Source organism: Bufo bufo, chromosome 6 (genome assembly GCF_905171765.1).
Source record: "Bufo bufo chromosome 6, aBufBuf1.1, whole genome shotgun sequence".
NCBI lineage: Eukaryota > Metazoa > Chordata > Amphibia > Anura > Bufonidae > Bufo > Bufo bufo.
The window spans coordinates 268,496,010-268,513,858 of NC_053394.1; positions in this window are offsets into that span (position 1 = coordinate 268,496,010).

The window sequence follows — 17,849 nt, forward strand, 5'->3', positions numbered from 1 at the left end:
CCATAACTATATAACCGAGAATCTGATCTAGAAGGAGGATTAATTGCTGCTCAAGGCAAACATTTTGCAGATCCCTCAAACATATTCCTCTATAGGTAGGACTGTGCTTTGTCATTACAGGACTGACATTGTGGTTATTCTGGACAAACCATTCTTATTTCATACCCTGATAGATACAAGATACTCTCTCTCAAAATATCCGTGATATACACCTACTGGAAAAAGTTCATTACCCATCGTTAGTGAAGATGTTGATACATTATGTGATGGGCAATTTTGTGAACCTCTCAATGCATCCCGCCATTATTTGCAATTGTATATGCCTTCATTTTTCATATGGTGTATTTTTGTTTCGTAAAATAAAGTTGCTTTGCTTAATTGGTTTGCTTTGTCTTATTGGAGACCACTTCTTAGTCCTTGTGTACAGTCAGAGCCCTATGTTTGGCATATACTCCTGGCAGATCTTTTGTCATGTTTGCGTCACGATGTGGGTGCTCGGTCAGCGGGTGTCATCCCAAGTATCCCAAGTTGGATCACCATTGGCGCATTGTAAAAACATCTGTTAATTGGATGCTGTTTCCTTATATATTAAACGTAAATACATAATTTATACATACGTCTACAACAATACAAAATGGTAGTGGTTTCTATTCCATCCTCCTCAGAAATTTGCTGTAATGAGCAGTATGATAATATAAACTGTAGTCTTAGCCACAGGAGTATTATGGGGGAAAAAAAGGGTTTCTTGTGGATTTCAGGTTTCCCAACTCCTGCCCTTCAGATCTGTCAGCAGAAGTAGTATTCTGTAAGCAGAGAAATTCTTGCACCCTGCAAACCTGTGGGTTAGTATGGGAACACTTCCAAAAATGACTGTAAGATATTAGGGCACTACAATTTACAATATGCAGTTCCCCAGTATCATTGCACCTCAAATTCATCCTGCCTAGACCCGTCTGCTGTAAATATATGTGCAAGTAGTGCATTAATAAGAGTGGCCACTGTAGGTGAGATGCCATAAGTTGGCCATACACCTTAGGCTGGGTTCACATCACGCGATTTTGCCCTACGTTTAACATATAAAGCTACTTTTACATTCGCATTTTGGCTTTCCGTTTGTGAGATCTGTCATTGGTTCTCACAAGCGGTCCAAAACGGTTTTGCCCTAATGCATTCTGAATGGAAAAGGATCTGCTCAGAATGCATCAGTTTGCCTCCGATCAGTCTTCATTGCGCTCTGGAGGCGGACACCAAAATGCTGACTGCAGCGTTTTGCTGTCCGCTTGATGAAACTGAGCCAAACGGATCCGTCCTGGCAAACAATGTAAGTCAATGGGGACTGATCCGTTTTCTCTGGCACAATAGAAAACTGATCTATCCCCCATTGACTTTCAATGGGGTTCATGACGGATCCATCTTGACTATGTTAGAGATAATACAAACGGATCCGTTCTTGATGGATGCATGCGGTTGTATGATTGTAATGAGATCAGTTTTTGCAGATCCATGACGGATCCTCCCAAAACGCGAGTGTGAAAGTAGCCTAAGTTGGGGGAATAAAAGAATGCAAAAGTGTAGTACAGCAAAAAAAATGTATCAGTTAACATATACATTTATTTTTCAGTGGGACTCTATAGTAACGGATGTCACTGCATGGCATCCATTTAAGGCAGGGATGGCCAACCTGCGGCCCTCCAGCTGTTGCAGAACTACAACTCCCAGCATGCCCACAGCTATCAGGGCATGTTGGGAATTGTTGTTTTGCAACAGCTGTAGGGCCGCAGGTTGGTCATCCCTGATTTAAGGTATACAATCTTTTTTTTTTTTTTTTTAATCATTTATTTTTCACAATAATAATATAAAATACAACCAATTTCCTACATAGGCCCCAGCAAATCCATTATCTCAAGACAGAGATATATAACAGATGACCTTGCACATAATGAATTTTTATTAACATCAATACCCTCTTCCACCCCTCCCACCCAATGCCCTCATTATCTCGGGAGCCATGAGCAATATCGGTACACTAATAAGACAATCAACTAATACGGATAATCCCCCTAGGACCGGATCCATCTCAACATGGGAGATTCTAGGTCCAGTTTGCCAATGACTGTTCCCAGCGTACTATCTGTTTCATTACCCGACAGGAGGCCCTTTCATAGTTCTTTTATCTTATTCATTAAACATCTCCACTCTGCAAATTCAGGATGTTTGTTAGCCCCCCAATTTCTGATTATTATAACTCTGGCTAATAGTAATCCTTTCAACCAGATTGTTTCCTTCTTACCTGCAATATCAGAGGGGAAAAACCCAAATACTGCTAATTCTATTCCTAGTGCAGGTTTAAGAGAGGACCTCCTACCCATTTCTTCAAAGATCATGCCCCAGTACTTCTGGATAATCGGACAGCTCCATATCATATGGATAAAGTCGGCTTGTTCACTTTGGCACTTAGGGCACCTGTAGTCCAAATCCTTATATATCCTAGAAAGCTGCAGTGGGGTGTAATCTAGTCGATGAACTATTTTAAATTGAATAAGCCCTAAAATGACTAGATATTGATGCCCGTTTTACGTTTTTAGAAACAACCCCCCAATTGAGTGCACAATCACTCCCTATGCCCAATGCCCATTTAATCTCACTCTTACATTTTATCACCTTACCTAGACCTTTTTTAATTCTTTTATATATTTGTGCAGTGGTGACCCGAGTTTCTTTGCAATTATAACAAAAATCTGCGAAATAATGTTCTTTGATCATTAAATAATTCTTATTCTTTGTGCATGCTAAAGGTGTTTCTGGGCGTCCGCTTGTGAGATCCGTTTCAAGGCTCTCACAGGCGGCCCAAAACGGATCAGTTCAGCCCCAATGCATTCTGAATGGATAAGGATCTGCTCAGAATGCATCAATTTGGCTGCGTTTGGTCTCCGTTGCGTTTTTTAGGCGCTTACTAAAGCACAGCTTGCAGTGTTTTGGTGTCCGCCTGACGATGCGAAGCCAAACTGAAAACGGATCCGTCCCCCATTGACTTTCAATGTAAGTCAAGACGGATCTGTTTTGACTTAGACTTTTTTTTTTATTAATAATGCAAACGGATCCGTTATGAACGGATACAAGCGTTTGCATTATCGGATTTGCGGATCCGTCTGTGCAGATACAAGACGGATCTGCCCCGAATGCCAGTGTGAAAGTAGCCTTAAGCGTGTTTTAATTGTATATATCTAAACCTCTATATACAATTTTTACATAAGACAAAAAAGGATGTGAATCCAGTCTTAGATGTTGCTCAGCCGAACGGAACGATTTCAGCGGGATCAGCCTACCATCTTATGTGCGTGTGGGAGCCTCCTAACTCTCTCCAATTGCAGATGTCGCAGGAAGATGGAGATGAGGCAGTTAGATTTCAGATGCCCAGTATTTCTGTTCTTGGTGGGGATAAGGCACCCGCAGGAGGTGTCTGGCAGTGTCTTTTTCCCCCACTCTCGTTCACAACACATGCATGCTCAGCTGATCTCATGTGAAAGGGGGAATCAGGAGACATCGTTATCTCATGCAATCTTTGCAAGCTTATTAATGGTGGATTTACATGTTTAGATATTCAGGCAGATTATCGCGTTCCTGCGAACGCTCATTCCCGACAATCTGCCTTTGTAAAAGGAGCAGCTGATTACCTGATGAATAAGCGTAACGCTCGTTCATCTGGCTATCCTGCCGTTCGTGCAGGCACATACATTTTTGTTTCTGGGCAGCAGATTGTGCTGTTTGAACAGAACTCTGCTGCCCAGAAACAATGCAGCCGTATGAGGACGAGCGATCGCAATAGAGACCCCCATACTGTGGAAGTGATCACTGCATGTAAATGCAGAGCTTCACCCCTGCTAAAGAGCAGCCAGTTGTCGGGAAGAAACGCCTCCTCTGTACGTGTAAATCCACCTTAAGACAGGGTAAAATGAGCAAGAAAACCTGTCTGCAAGAAAACGGACTTAGGTTGTCTTGGTGGAAAATACCTATCATCTCATTGCATTTTTCTTCAGTGCAGTTTTCTAGTCCAGATAACAGACACGGCGCTTATGCATGGGTCCATTGCATACTTATCGGTGCATATTTAAAGCAGGACACATTCTGTCTTGTGACAAAGCAACATTCACTGTTACTTGTGTCCCCAAACATCCGGATGCAGCTGAGCTAGGCCAGCATTTATTGCATTCAGGAGATTTGTTATGACAAAAGGCACAGAGAGGTGACAGAGTGTTAGTTGGCAGATCCACCGCATTGAGAGATCAGGCCTCTAATCCTGTTTTAGATAACATCATGTCTGGGGGCTAGAATGTTTTTGTGCCTGTGTGTGTGTTTGGGAGGGAAGAGGGGATTGTTGGGCTGTATTTGTTTGTAAAGCCACTTGCTCTGTGAATAATACTTGCACTAACTTCTATTGAGGGAGTTCTACGAAATTCTGCAAAGTCCTTTCCCAAAGTGTCTTTGAAGCAAGGAGCCCATTGAAAGACATAAAGGAAGGGAGAGGGGATTAGTGTGTTCAGCAGCTGTGAATTTCAGTGGGAGGTTGATGAACTCCGAAGTCTTTGTTTAAATACAGGTTGAGAAAAAAGCTATCCATCTCTGCTTGACTCAGACACACACAGGGACCGCAAACTTAACTCCAGAAGAAAGTCCGCCTGGTGCTCCATGTGATGTACCAATACCTTTCCTTCATTGCAGACTATGGCAAGACACATCAGTGTCTTAGTCTATAGCATGACTTGCGCCTTGACCATTGAGTCGTTTTCTACCATTTAAAGAGCACCTCTCCTGACATGTCTGTTTTAGCAACCACTTGCATCCCGCATGTAATAATTCTGTATAGCCTCTATTCTTATGACTCTGTGCCATTCCTTTATTATTCATGCTTAAAGTTATGAATTAATTACTAGCAGTTTGCAGCGTAGGTCCCGATGGGTGTTACCAGTTGGAGGCGTGATCCTCCACAGTCTGACACTATCCAATCAGTGTTGCCGGTGTCACACTGTGCAGGGACACCTACCCCAACTGGTAACACCCATCTGGACCTTCACTACAAAACTGATTGCAATTCATTCCATAATTTCTTGAAGGAATAATAAAGGGATGGCACATCATAGGATCAAAACAACAAACGCTCCAAAATTGTTATTGCACGGGGAATGCAAGTAGTTACTAAAACAAACATGTCAGGTGTCCTCTTTAATTAGAAAATTCTTCTTTTGTTAATGTCCCAGTGTTTTTGCTCACTGATATAATTTTGCCATGCTTGGTTTCCTTTCCTTACAATATTGCTGTCATAACCTAACACAGGGATGGCCAACCTGAGGCTCTCCAGCTGTTGCAAAACTACAACTCCCAGCATGCCCACACAGCCTACAGCAGGGCATGGTGGGAGTTTTAGTTTTACAACAGCTAGAGAGCCGCAGGTTGGCCATCCCTGACCTAACATAACCTAAAAAAAAGTAGGCCGGTTTGGTTGGGTTTACATGTCGTAGGCATGGTGAAAATGTTGCCACGTTTTTCTGCACTGGCAGCAAAACTGCAGTTTTTTTCCTGTGATTTCAGAAAACCATGGCAAAATCTGCACCACGACTGCAGTGTGTAATCTCAGCCTTAGAAGATGTTGCATATAATACATGTCTAGCACTTGAAATCGTGTTCACTTGATGGTGTTGCACTGATTACAGGTACAAATTTGTGTAATCACAAGGCTGCTGTATCACAATGGTAATGGTAAGGTTGTTCCCCAGGTCTGGAACGCACTAGAGCATACTGACCAGTCATCAATCTACATTGATGGCAATCCTCCTTTATTGAATAGCTATAGGCTGCGGGGTTGAGCTAACCCTATCATCAGGCACATACTGTACAGGTCTTCAATCAACCTCAATATAAGTGAGGACAGCCTGCATTTTCTGTGCAGGTAACTTTTTCTTTTGTGGATTCTCTCACTTGGGCAGGAATGAAAGGACATGATATGTATTTGCACTGATCATCTGAGAAGAACTCTTGTATACAGGAAAACATTTTAAATCTCCGAAGGACTAAGGCTACTTCCACATATGCGTTTTGGCATTCCGGTTTTGAGATCCGGCAGAGGGTCTCAAAACCGGGCCAGAACGGTTCAGTTTTGTCCCCATGCATTCTGAATGAAAAGAGATCCGTTCAGGATGTCCGTCAGCATTCCGTTTTGTGACCGGACACAAAACCACTGCAAGCTGCGGTTTTGTGTCTGATCATCAAAACTAAACAAACCGGATCCGTCACTAAAAACAATGTAAGTAAAAAAAAAAGTAAGATCCTAAAAAAAAAAAACGGATCGGTTTGTTTTGTTTCAGTTTCACACAACCGCATCCTAATGGAACGGATGCATCCTGATGTGTAATCAAAACGGAACCGTTTTGGTCAGGTTTTGAGATCCTCTGCCGGATCTCAAAACCTGAAACCAAAACGCATATGTGAAAGTAGCCTGAGTTGTCCAACAAAGACTTGATGGAAATGTACAGGATTATCAGGCAATAGGCAGCAATGTTTGCGCAATGTTGCTATGAGCCACGTTTACTGGTCATGCTGAAGATCAATGATGGACACTACTTTCATTGGTGTTCTTTCTCTGCATGTACACGGGATGATAGGTATTGTTCGGGATACGGAAACCAGCTAATCTGGATTACGTACACTGTAACCCACTTCAGGATACAGGACACTGATCTTTTTCCCTGCACTGTTGACACAGTCATGATGTGCTGATGAGACCCTCAAGGAGAAGAAGCAGACTGGTTTAAACAGTACCTGTATTCTGCTGACAGCTCCTGTAGGGCAAGGCTCTGGTCACTCACAATTGTAAAGGGATGATTTGACAAAATAACAGTGTATACTGGAATTGCTCACTTCATGCCTGAGGGTGAAGTTTCAACAGTATAAATAAAATTATTTAAAGGAAATGTGTCACCAAAAATGTTATCTTCCATTTAAAACCAGGTAGCAGCCAATCTGATTTTATTTTCTGATTATATATTTTTTCTGAACATGATTATGGGGGCTGCCACCTTGCCTGAGCTGTTCTTTACAGAATTTACAAAGCATTAAAAAAAAATTGCTTCACAGCAGCCCTATGGGCCATAGACGCAAGGGTCTAGAGGGGACCTCATTGACCTCTATGGGAGGTCATTCTGTTTGAACATCAAAAATTCTTTAAAAATATATTAACCCCTTTCCGACATGATTTAATAGTATGTCATAGCGGGACCGCCACCTCACATGACCTACCCCCTCAGGTGAACTCTGTAAAAATAAATAACTGCCAAAAAAGCTATTTTTTGTCACCTTACAGTACAAAAAGTGTAATACTAAGCAATGAAAAAGTCATACGTACACCAAAATAGTACTAAACGGTCACCTCATACTGCAAAAAATGAGCCCCCTACATAAGACAATCGCCCAAAAAAAATAAAAAAATATGGCTTTCAGAAAATGGAGAAACTTTAAAAAAAAAAAATGCTTTTACTATGTAAAACTGAAATATGTTTTAAACATCATTTAGTATCACCGCGTCCGGAACAACCTGCTGTATACAAATATCACATGACCTACCCCCTCAGGTGAACGCCGTAAAAAAAAAAAACCTGCCAAAAAAACCATCTTTTGTCACCTTCGATTACAAGAAGTATAATACCAAGTGATCAAAAAGTCATATGTCCCCCAAAATAGTACCAATCAAACCGTCACCTCTTGCAAAAAATGAGCCCCTACATAAGACAATTGTCCAAAAATAAAAAAAATATTGCTTTCAGAAAATGGAGAACTGAAATACGTTATAAAAACAGAAGACATATTAGGTATTGCTGCATCTGTAACAACCTACTCTATAAAAATATCAACCAATTTTTTGGTCACCTTACCCCATAAAGTGCAATGTTGAGTGATCAAAAAATCATATGTACCCAAAAATGGTGCAAAAAAAAAAGTCAAATCTTATAGCAAAAAACAAACCTCTACACAAGACGATCGGCAGAAAAAATAAATAAAAATATGGCTTTCAGAAAATGACACAAAAACATGATTTAAAAAAAAATAAAAATGCTTTATTATGTAAAACTAAAGACATATTTGGTGTTGTGTCCATAACAACTTGCTCTGTAAAAATAGCACATGATCTAACCTGTCAGGTGAACATTGTAAAACACCAAAAATAAAAACTGTGCCAGAACAGCCATTTTTTTGTTACCTTGCCTCACAAAAAGCACAATATAGAGCGATCACAAATCATATTTACCCCAAAATAGTACCAACAAAACTGTCACCTTATCCCGTAATTTCCAAAATGGGGTCACTTTTTGGTAGTTTCTACTGTAGGGATGCATTAGGGGGTCATCAAATGTGAAATGGTGCCTAAAAACCAGTCCAGCAAAATCTGCCTTCCAAAAACCATATGGCGCTCCTTTCCTTCTGCCCCCTGCTGTATGCCCATACAGCAGTTTACAACCACATATGGGTAGTTTCTGTATGTTGCAGAATAGGGGTAATATATTTTGTGTTTTATTTGGCTGCTATCCTTGCTGTGTTACAGAAAAAAATTGATTAAAATAGAAAATCTGCCGAAAAAAGTGAAATTTTGAAATTTCATCTCCATTTTCATTTAATTCTTGTGGAACACCTAAAGGGTTAACAAAGTTTGTAAAATAAATTTTGAATAACTTAAGGGGTGTAGTTTCTAAAAATGGGCTCATTTACAGGTGGTTTCAAAGTGACTTCATAACTGAACTGGTCTTTAAAAAGTGGGTTTTGGAAGTTTTCTTAATTTTAAGAATTGCTTCTAAAATTCTAAACCTTCTAACGTCCTAAAAATATAAAATGACATTTACAACATGATGCCAACATAAAGTAGACATATGGGGAATGTTAAGTAATAACTATTTTATGGTGTATCACTATCTGCTTTAAAAGCAGAGAAATAAAAATTTTGAATTTTTCAAAAGTTTTTGGTAAATGTGGATTTTTTTAGAAAATAAAGGTGAAATATATTGACTCAAGTTTACCGCTGTCATAAAGTACAATGTGCAGAAAACAATCTGAGAATGGCTTTGATAAGTAAAAGTGTTCCAAAGTTCTTACCACATAAAGTGATTTGCAAAAAATGGCCTGGGCAGGAAGGTGAAAACAGGCCCAGGGTAGAAAGGGTTAAACATAAAAAAGTGATTTAAACAGTAGGTCATTTTCTGATGACACATTCCCTTTAAGCGATGTCCTATTTTGTCTTTAGGGTACGGCTACACGGCAACTTTGGCCACACAACACACAGCCAAAAATCAAAGCTTAGCTCTGCATTGTAAGTAATGAAGCAAATGGTATTGTATTGCAACCTATAAGTTACCACAACATGACAGGTACAAGATATCCAAGTGTGTTACGGTAAATTTCTTGCAACTATCATGCCATGGTCACATCAGCTAGCAGGACCCCAACACAACCCCATTACTTTAATTAGCTGCAAAGCAGACAACACTACATCATGTTAAGGGCCCTTTACACGGGCCGAGAATTTGTCATAGGAACGCTCGGTAGCGATTATCTAGCGGTGTAAACGTGCCGCCAATTACTAGATGAACAAGCATCTGCTGCCAGCAAACAGTATGGGGAACAGCTATGACATTATCGATTGCTCCTCCCTATACTGTGGAGGAGATTGTTGCATGTAAATGTAGAAGACTCCTACACTGACGAGAGGCTTGTCGGGAAGGAACGCTTCCTTCCTGACAATCACCTGCCGTATCGTCCCATGTAAATGGAACTTTATTTGGTCGTGCCATGTTTGTCAAAGCCATTAAGGATTTCTACTGGGTAAGAACTTCAGAAATAAATTTCTACTGTAAAAAAAAAACTTTTACCGAACTCTGATTCAGTTTCAAGGTACCACTTGGAACTGAGCCCGAGTTCGTTAAAAGGTTTTTAACAGTAGAAATTAATTTCTGAAGTTATTACTCGAAGTCTCGCGTGACTTCGCAAAGTAATAACTTCGGCTCATCGGAGCCAATACATTATAATACTGTACGGAGCGCTTGCTCCATACAGTATTCTAACAAAGTTTTATGCGAATCGACTTCGGATGTTTCATCCGAAGTCGATTTGCTCATCCCTAGCTGCCATGTAGCTCTAGCCGTAAAGAGAATAAGCTATTGTGAAATTTCCTGCTTCTCCTATTGCTTTTTTATTACAATGCTTATCACTATTTTGTGGTGATTCTTCTTTCACAAACTATGATAGTTGCCCTTACTAAAGATGTTGGTTTAAGTATGGTTTATCCATGATAGTCTGTGGTACAGGAAAGACATTTCAGTCTATACTTTCTCTCTTCCATCTATGTCCAATATCTCTCTAGATCATATTATTAGAGGCTTTAGAATGGCACAGTGCCAGTTCACTCTGCTTTTTGCCGCATGGCCATTATGATAGTCCATGTCCATTCTTGCAGCTCTCCAGAAAAAGTGAGTAGGCCAAGCAGAGGAATAACTAGCATAGTGTTTTCCTTGCATTTCTGCTGCTTCTTTCTAGTGATTGGTAAGGAGCCACAGTGGTCAGGAGGAGAGGAAGAAATGGGAGAAAGCATGTGTTCTCTGTAGGAAGAAGCCGGCTCCTGGCAGTGGCTTATCTCCCTAAGGACAAAATGCTTGGTCAGTTGAAATCCAACTTGCCTGATCCTTATCTCTTCTGACATCTCCCATCAGGGAACAAACAGGATGCCCCATGCATAGTCTTTGGGTTTGGCCAACATACATCTTGTGTCTGTGGCCAGCCATATACACCTTTAAGGCAAACAAATCTGTAAAAGACCACAATCTGTCCATTGATAAAGCATCACTGATACAGTCAGATCCCAGACATTTGGTAGTTGGTTCTGGCCACAAATAGACTACCTCTACTTATACAGCTACATTTTAATGAAACCTTCTGACATTTTTAAGCCAATGTTCTAAATTGTTGATCACACAAAGCAGTGAAAAACTTCTTTCTAAGAACACAAATGTAGAAATTTGTCTTATTTTTTTTATTAATTACTGAAAAAAAACAATTCAGAATAATTTTGTGGCATTCTATGTAGAGCATTCTTTGTAATTTCTTTGTGGTGATTTTGGCTGCTTTGGCCTTTGCCCCTTAAACTTCCCCCTCAGTCTGTCACATTGTCCATGGGAAACAAATACCGGCACAACTGCATGACAAAGTCTGCAGCATGGTAATGGTTTGCTGAAGCTACAGGAGGGCTTATAGTGTTGTGCTCTTGGCAGCAGGTGCCTCCACAATGAATAGAAACCTCCATAGTAGGTTCACGTCACAAGAAAACATGACATAAAGAGATGTGCTACCAGACACTGTATGAAAAGCATTGAGAGCTGCCCGCTGGCCAAGACAGGGAAACGCAAACAGTGAATGAGCCGGATCATGAAAAGAGAATTTATGAGAGTTGATATCTGTTGTTTCCCCCTCCCTGGGCTTTATGTTGTGCACTATCCAAATTCTTCCTCCTTGTACGTGAAAGGTGCAAGAAAAAATGAATGTTCCTATTAATGAGGAGGTTTCTGAAAGGCATGAAACTGACACATGCCTTGAGAAATGGAACATGATTGTGTTTTCTTTGCATAAGGGGAGTCTGTGTTGTGAGTAGAGGAAGCGCTTAATTATGCTCAGCCAGTGAACCTTTCATTTGCTTTGTAACTACTCTCTAAATGTAGTGGATAATTATCTGGGCTGTGCCCCTGGTAGGGAGATGGAATCTCTGGGTAGGTTGATTTAAATGAAGTTAGATAATCATGGCAAAAAAGTTTCTATGCTGGAAGTGTGAAATTCACATGACTGAAGTTTCGGGGGACTACTGGCAAGATGTTGAACTCCAGATTTTCTTTACTCTTTGTAACAAAGAACAGATTAATTCTAATAAAATTCTAATATTAAAGAGATTTTGTCACGTCTTATGTGGCTTATATTTTCATAACTCCAATTAGGCTGATTTTAAATGGGTGTGTGGTCCAGGGAAAGACAGCCACATTTCCCGGAAAGACCACTGCTTGTCTGAGCCGAATTTACTGTATTGTAGTGATCTTTCATTCCATGGCTCAACTGTCCTGTACTCAAATGACGCTGTGAGCATGGTACAGCAGATCCATTCTCGGGTTGGAACTCACAGCATGCTAGATCACTATGATGCAGTGAGTTTGGCACAGACATGCTGCAGTTGGTTCAGGATATATAACCGTCACACAGACTGTTTTCCTGGACCACACGCCTGTGTGTAGTCAGCCTTCGCTTGCTGCTGACTATTAGTCAGTCCACTGCTGTGCCTAAGATTGGCTACTCTTGTCTTCAGGAGGGACCTCACAAGGGACTTGCTGTGCCAAAGATTGGCAATCCTGGGCTGCACTTTGAGGTCTACAATGGACTTATGGGTTGCAAACCCTCAGAAAGAAGCTTTGTGGGGGATTGTTGTGTTTTTTGGCCCGTGAGTTAGGATGGCCATACACATTAGTCTAAAGTTAGTCAAAAAGGTTGATTTTAACAAAAACGATAATTTGTCATCTGAAATTTAACAACAAAGAAAAACATTTTAGCTGACCGATAAAAGACTATAATCTGTAAAGAAGTTGGTAATGTTTAAAATTTTTGTCCAATAGTCACTATCCTACAATCTTTTCTGTGGAAAACACTTTCCCAGAAAGATTGAATGTCATTTGCCTTGTGTCATTGAACATGCATGGCCAGTTTGAATGACTGTAACAGCCAATATGGACTAAAATGTGTATAGCAGGATCAGTGTAACAGGGAATGGTCATTAGTATCAAAATCCTGGAAAACCCCTTTAACAAACAGTCAACAGTGGGTCAAATTTAAATTCTCTAGAAATGAATACTTAATAATTACTGAAAATACTTAACTTAACTATTACTTTATTATAAATACAGTAGATTTCAAAATACCTTTCAGGACAGGTTAATTCAGAAGACTGAGCCAAAGAGCTGCCTCATCCTCCTTTCTGCTCTGCTCGTCAGGGATTATGATCCTGAATATAGCCAATTAGATCTTGAGCTGAATTTGTGTAGCAATGGAGTTCATGAGGAGACAGCTGAAGTACTGAGAGGAGGGTGTGGCTAATGAGCAGCAGCACTTGTATGTAGTCTCCATTACCATAGTCTATCCCAGTGATGGGCAAACTACGGCCCGGCGGACCTTTTTATCCGGCCCGCAGAGCTGCTCATGGGACTGTGATGGGAAGTGACGGAGCCTGGGTGGAGTTCAGGCGGCGATTGCGGCTTCCGGATTCCATGCTTCCTCTCAGGGCCATTTCTACCGCCAGACAAGGAGGACAGAAGAGGGGGGCGCCGTAAGCAGGGCCGAGTGCCGGAGGGGCAGGAGTGGAGTTGACCACCTCTGGTCTATCCTCTCTGTACTTCATGTCTCCTCATGAACTCCATTCCTACAGAGATTCAGCTGAAGATCTTATCAGCTGTATTCAGGAAAATAAGGTTGAGGCAGTCCTTTAGTTCATTGTTCTGAAGTAACTTGTGCTGCTGTGTGGCTAGGGCAGGTTTTGTTTGTACTAATACAATGGTGGCCATTTTTTTAAATTTATCTTAGAATAAGACCTCCTATATAGCTAGGGTAATGCATTGTCAGTTTACTGCTGCCATGAGGGGAAGATTGTATCTGTTAATGGTAATAGTAGATGTAGAACGGGATGGCAGTATGACAGGTCTATTGTTCTCCTGATAGGCTTAGATAGAGACGCTTTGAGGTGAGAACGGCACTGATCAGTATAATGTGTGATACTCTCATTTTGTCGCTCATCCCCTTCCCTCTCTGGTCGCAGTGAATATTCTGACTAAGAAAATCAGGTGAGGCTGTTTGATGTGCTAAAAGTACAAACAAAGGAGGAAGTTGCACAGACAGGACAGAAAGTAGAATACATACAGTGACTTCAAAAATATCTAGAAAACCATCTTTTTTTTTATTAAAAATAAAAAAATATTCACTTATAGGGTGTTAATATGTGACAAAAATGTTTTATGTCACTGTGTAAACCCATTGAAAACAATATTCCTCCAGGGGTAGAAACAGTTGCTGGTACTTTTTTGCATGAAACTGCATGTCTTTACTGTGGCCAGTAAAACAAGTATGAATTGATAATCCATTAAGAAAGCAACACTTAACCTTTTTTGTCTTCTGCATGTCATGTTGTGATATGGAAATGAATTAAAAGAATGTATCAATGACAAAACCGAACCAAAGGCACAGTTATTTTACCCACCTGCCCAGTGTCTGCACTTTGGTGCCAAGTGACTAAAGGGCCTATTAGAGTGATTATTGTTAGACTTTTTGTATAACCATTCGAATTTGAGAAATTCTCACCACATGTAATAGTGTATAGCATTCGAACAATGACCGATAAGTCATTTATTTTCTGTGGATTGTGCACATCTTCCTGACTAAAAGATGATCATTTGTCACCAGCACAGCTCCCCACATAATCCGAACGCTACCAGTTGTAGTATAAAAGAGCGAACAAGAAATGATCGCAATAATGAGCAAATAGCAAAAGATAATTAGCAATTTTATGAATGAAAACAGCTGGTTAAAATCCTTAGTAAAAAGGATGTCAAGGGCCAGGGGTGACCATGCTTACACTGCCTGGCCCTGTCAACCAAAGTGCAGAGGGTGCAGCAGTTTCAGAGAGAGCTGAGCCTCTAGGAGTAACAGCAACGCCCCCATTGCTCTTAGAGGCTCATTTGCCTATATCATAATTCTCAGCAATGTGGGCACATATGAACATGGGACCAACACAGGTGCCTTCAGCTGCCGAGTGCACATGTAACCGGTCAGCCAGTTTCATAGGTACAAATCTGACAGATGTCCTTTAAAGGGGTTGTTTGCTTTTTTCTAATGATGACCTATTCTCAGGCTAGATCATTAATATCAGATCTGCGAGGGTCTGACTCCCAGCACCCCCGCCGATCAGCTGTTTGAAGAGAAAGCAGCGCTCTTCTCTGGTTACCTGCTTGCCATCGCTACTGCAGCAGCGAGCAGTGTATTTACAACTATGGCACCCCATTCACTTCAATGGGACGGCTCCCGTCTGTTCAAGTGAATAGAAAGGAGCTGTCCCATAGGAATGAATGGGGATGCAATAGTTGTAATAACACTGCTCGCCGCTGCAATTGCAATGGCGAGCAGGTAAACAAAGAAGAAAAGGCATTGGTCAGCACTGCTTTCTCTTCAAACAGCTGATCGGTGGGGATGCTAGGATCAGATGACCCATCCTGAGGAACTAGGCCACAAATTGAGGCCCAATGTGGTGATTTCCACTGCTTGTGCTGACAACTGTAGAGGCTTTGAGTGAAATAATAAATGGAACCCCCAAGAAGTGACCCCATTTTGGAAACTATGCCTCACAAGGTATTTATTAAAGGGTGGGGTGAGCATTTTGACAGATATTTTTCAGAAATTAATGAATATGCAACAGACCATGCATAATGAAAAATACAATTTTTTTATGTATATGGCATTCAGTGCTCAGTGTGTTATGCCAGCTGTGCCATCTGACCATGCCCCTTGAATTGTTAGGCGCATTCTACTGGATACGGAAAAGCCATAAATGTGGACATAACTTGCTGTTTGGGCACACTACAGGGCGTCAGAAGGGAAAGACCACCATTTGACTATTGCAGCACAGATTTTGATGGATTAGTTTACGGGCATTATGTTGCTTTCGAACAGCCTCAGGGGTACCAGTATAGCTATTTTCTGAGAACAATATGTTTTTTATCTTTCGCTTGCAGAGCTGTGTGAGGGCTTAGTTTTGTGGGATGAGTTGGGATGGTACTATTTTGGGGTACATACGACATGTTGATTGCTTTTTATTCATTTTACTGTTAGGCAGGACAAAGAAAAGGCAGGAATTCCACTATTGCATTTTGGGTTTTGTTTTTATGGTGTACTCCATGTGAGAAATTGACATGTTAACTTTATTCTGGTGATGTCATGCCCCACTCTGACGATGTGCGGAGGGTCGGCCAGGATAGTAGCACGAGTTTAGTGTTTGTTTTGGAGCCGTGCTGGATCCGCCTCTCATCAAGTGCACTGGGTGGGGTCATTAGTTTAAATAATACACCAGTCCAGTCCTCTGGGCGGATTATACTAATCATTGTGGTCTTGGAAGCTAGGAAGGAAGGTTGGCTGTCTGCTCCAGCTCAGGAAGATAAGTGTTATTTCAAGTTTGGTTGTTTTGTGTCATCTATCCCATCCAGGTTCTGTGCGAGCAGGCTGCTCCTATTTCCCTACTTCACCATCTCAGGGAATTCAGGGTTTTGTCAGCCCAGGCACGGGGACACCTCATACCTACCTTAAAGGTCTGTAGGTGGGCTGAGCAGTGCAGGGAAAGAGGTCAGGGATTAGTTAGGAGGTGACCCTTCCCCTGTCTCTCGCCCAGAGCCTGGTTGGTGAGTTATCTGTTAGACTGAGTGCACGCCCGCCGTGACAGGTGATCAGTACAATTACAGAAATACCATTTTGTGTAGTGTTTTTTTAATTTTACTACTTTTACACAATGAAAACTTTTTTGAAAAGTTTTTGTCGCAATTTTATGAGAGCCTTTTTTTTTCCTGACAGTGATCTTGTGTGAGGGCCAATGGGGTGAGAGAGGGAGCATTGAAGAGGTTAAATGACTGGCATCTGAGTTATTTCTGATGTCAGCAGTTATAGTAGGAGCCTGACTGTCAGTAACAGCTAGTAGAGATGAGTGAATTTCTCAAAAATTTGATTCGAACGGTTTACCGAATTTCCCAAAAAGATTTGACTCGATCCGAATTTATTTGTGACAAATTGCGTTAAAAAACAGCTATTTCCGGGCTGCAAAGAGCCTGTATAGTGGTGTAGAACACTGTGCCTTGCAGTAACATGCATAGGGAGTCTGCTGTGCTAGTGAAACAGTACTGTGAGTCAGTAGAACATGCAGAGCACTGGTTTGCACCCTTAGCAAGCCAGTAGTAAAATAAAAAACCTAAATACATATCATTATTTATAATGTCTTGTTCTGTCTAGAGAGAAATCATCAGGAGAAATAAAATAGTTGCCATCCTTTTAGTACACACAAAACCCATCCTAATCACACTGCAGGACGAGTTATTTCAGAATACTGGGAGTCATTTACAAAGTGCGCCATGCCAGTTTTAGTTGCATGGGCATTTTTGAGCCGTCCTCTCCACTTTACTTACGTTTTACCCCCTGAAGAAAGAGGAGTAAAAACTACTCCAGTCAGGGGCAGGAATAGTTTTTACTCCAGTTGCACGGACTGCCGGCGGTGCACCTAATCTATAACCAGGTCTTTGCCTCGTCATAAATTTGTGTCATTTCACACTCACGTTTTGGCTTTCCGTTTGTGAGATCTGTTCAGGGCTCTCACAAGCGGTCCAAAGCAGATCAGTTTGCATTATAATGCATTCTGAATGGATCTGCTCAGAATACATCAGTTTGCATGAGTTCAGTCTCCATTTAGAGACGGACACCAAAGCGCTGCTTGCAGCATTTTGCTGTCCGTCTGATGAAACTGAGCCAAATGGATCCGTCCTGGCACACAATGTAAGTCAATGGGGACGGATCCGTTTTCACTGACACAATCTTGCACAACAAAAAACGTATCCGTCCCCCCTTGACTTTTATTGGTGTTCAAGACGGATCCGTCTTGGCTATGTTAAAGTAGCCTTAGGCGCTTTCTCCTCCAGTCTAGGGGAGAAACAAACACCAGCATTTTGTGTCGGCCTTTGTAAATGACCCCCACTGAGTTAAAG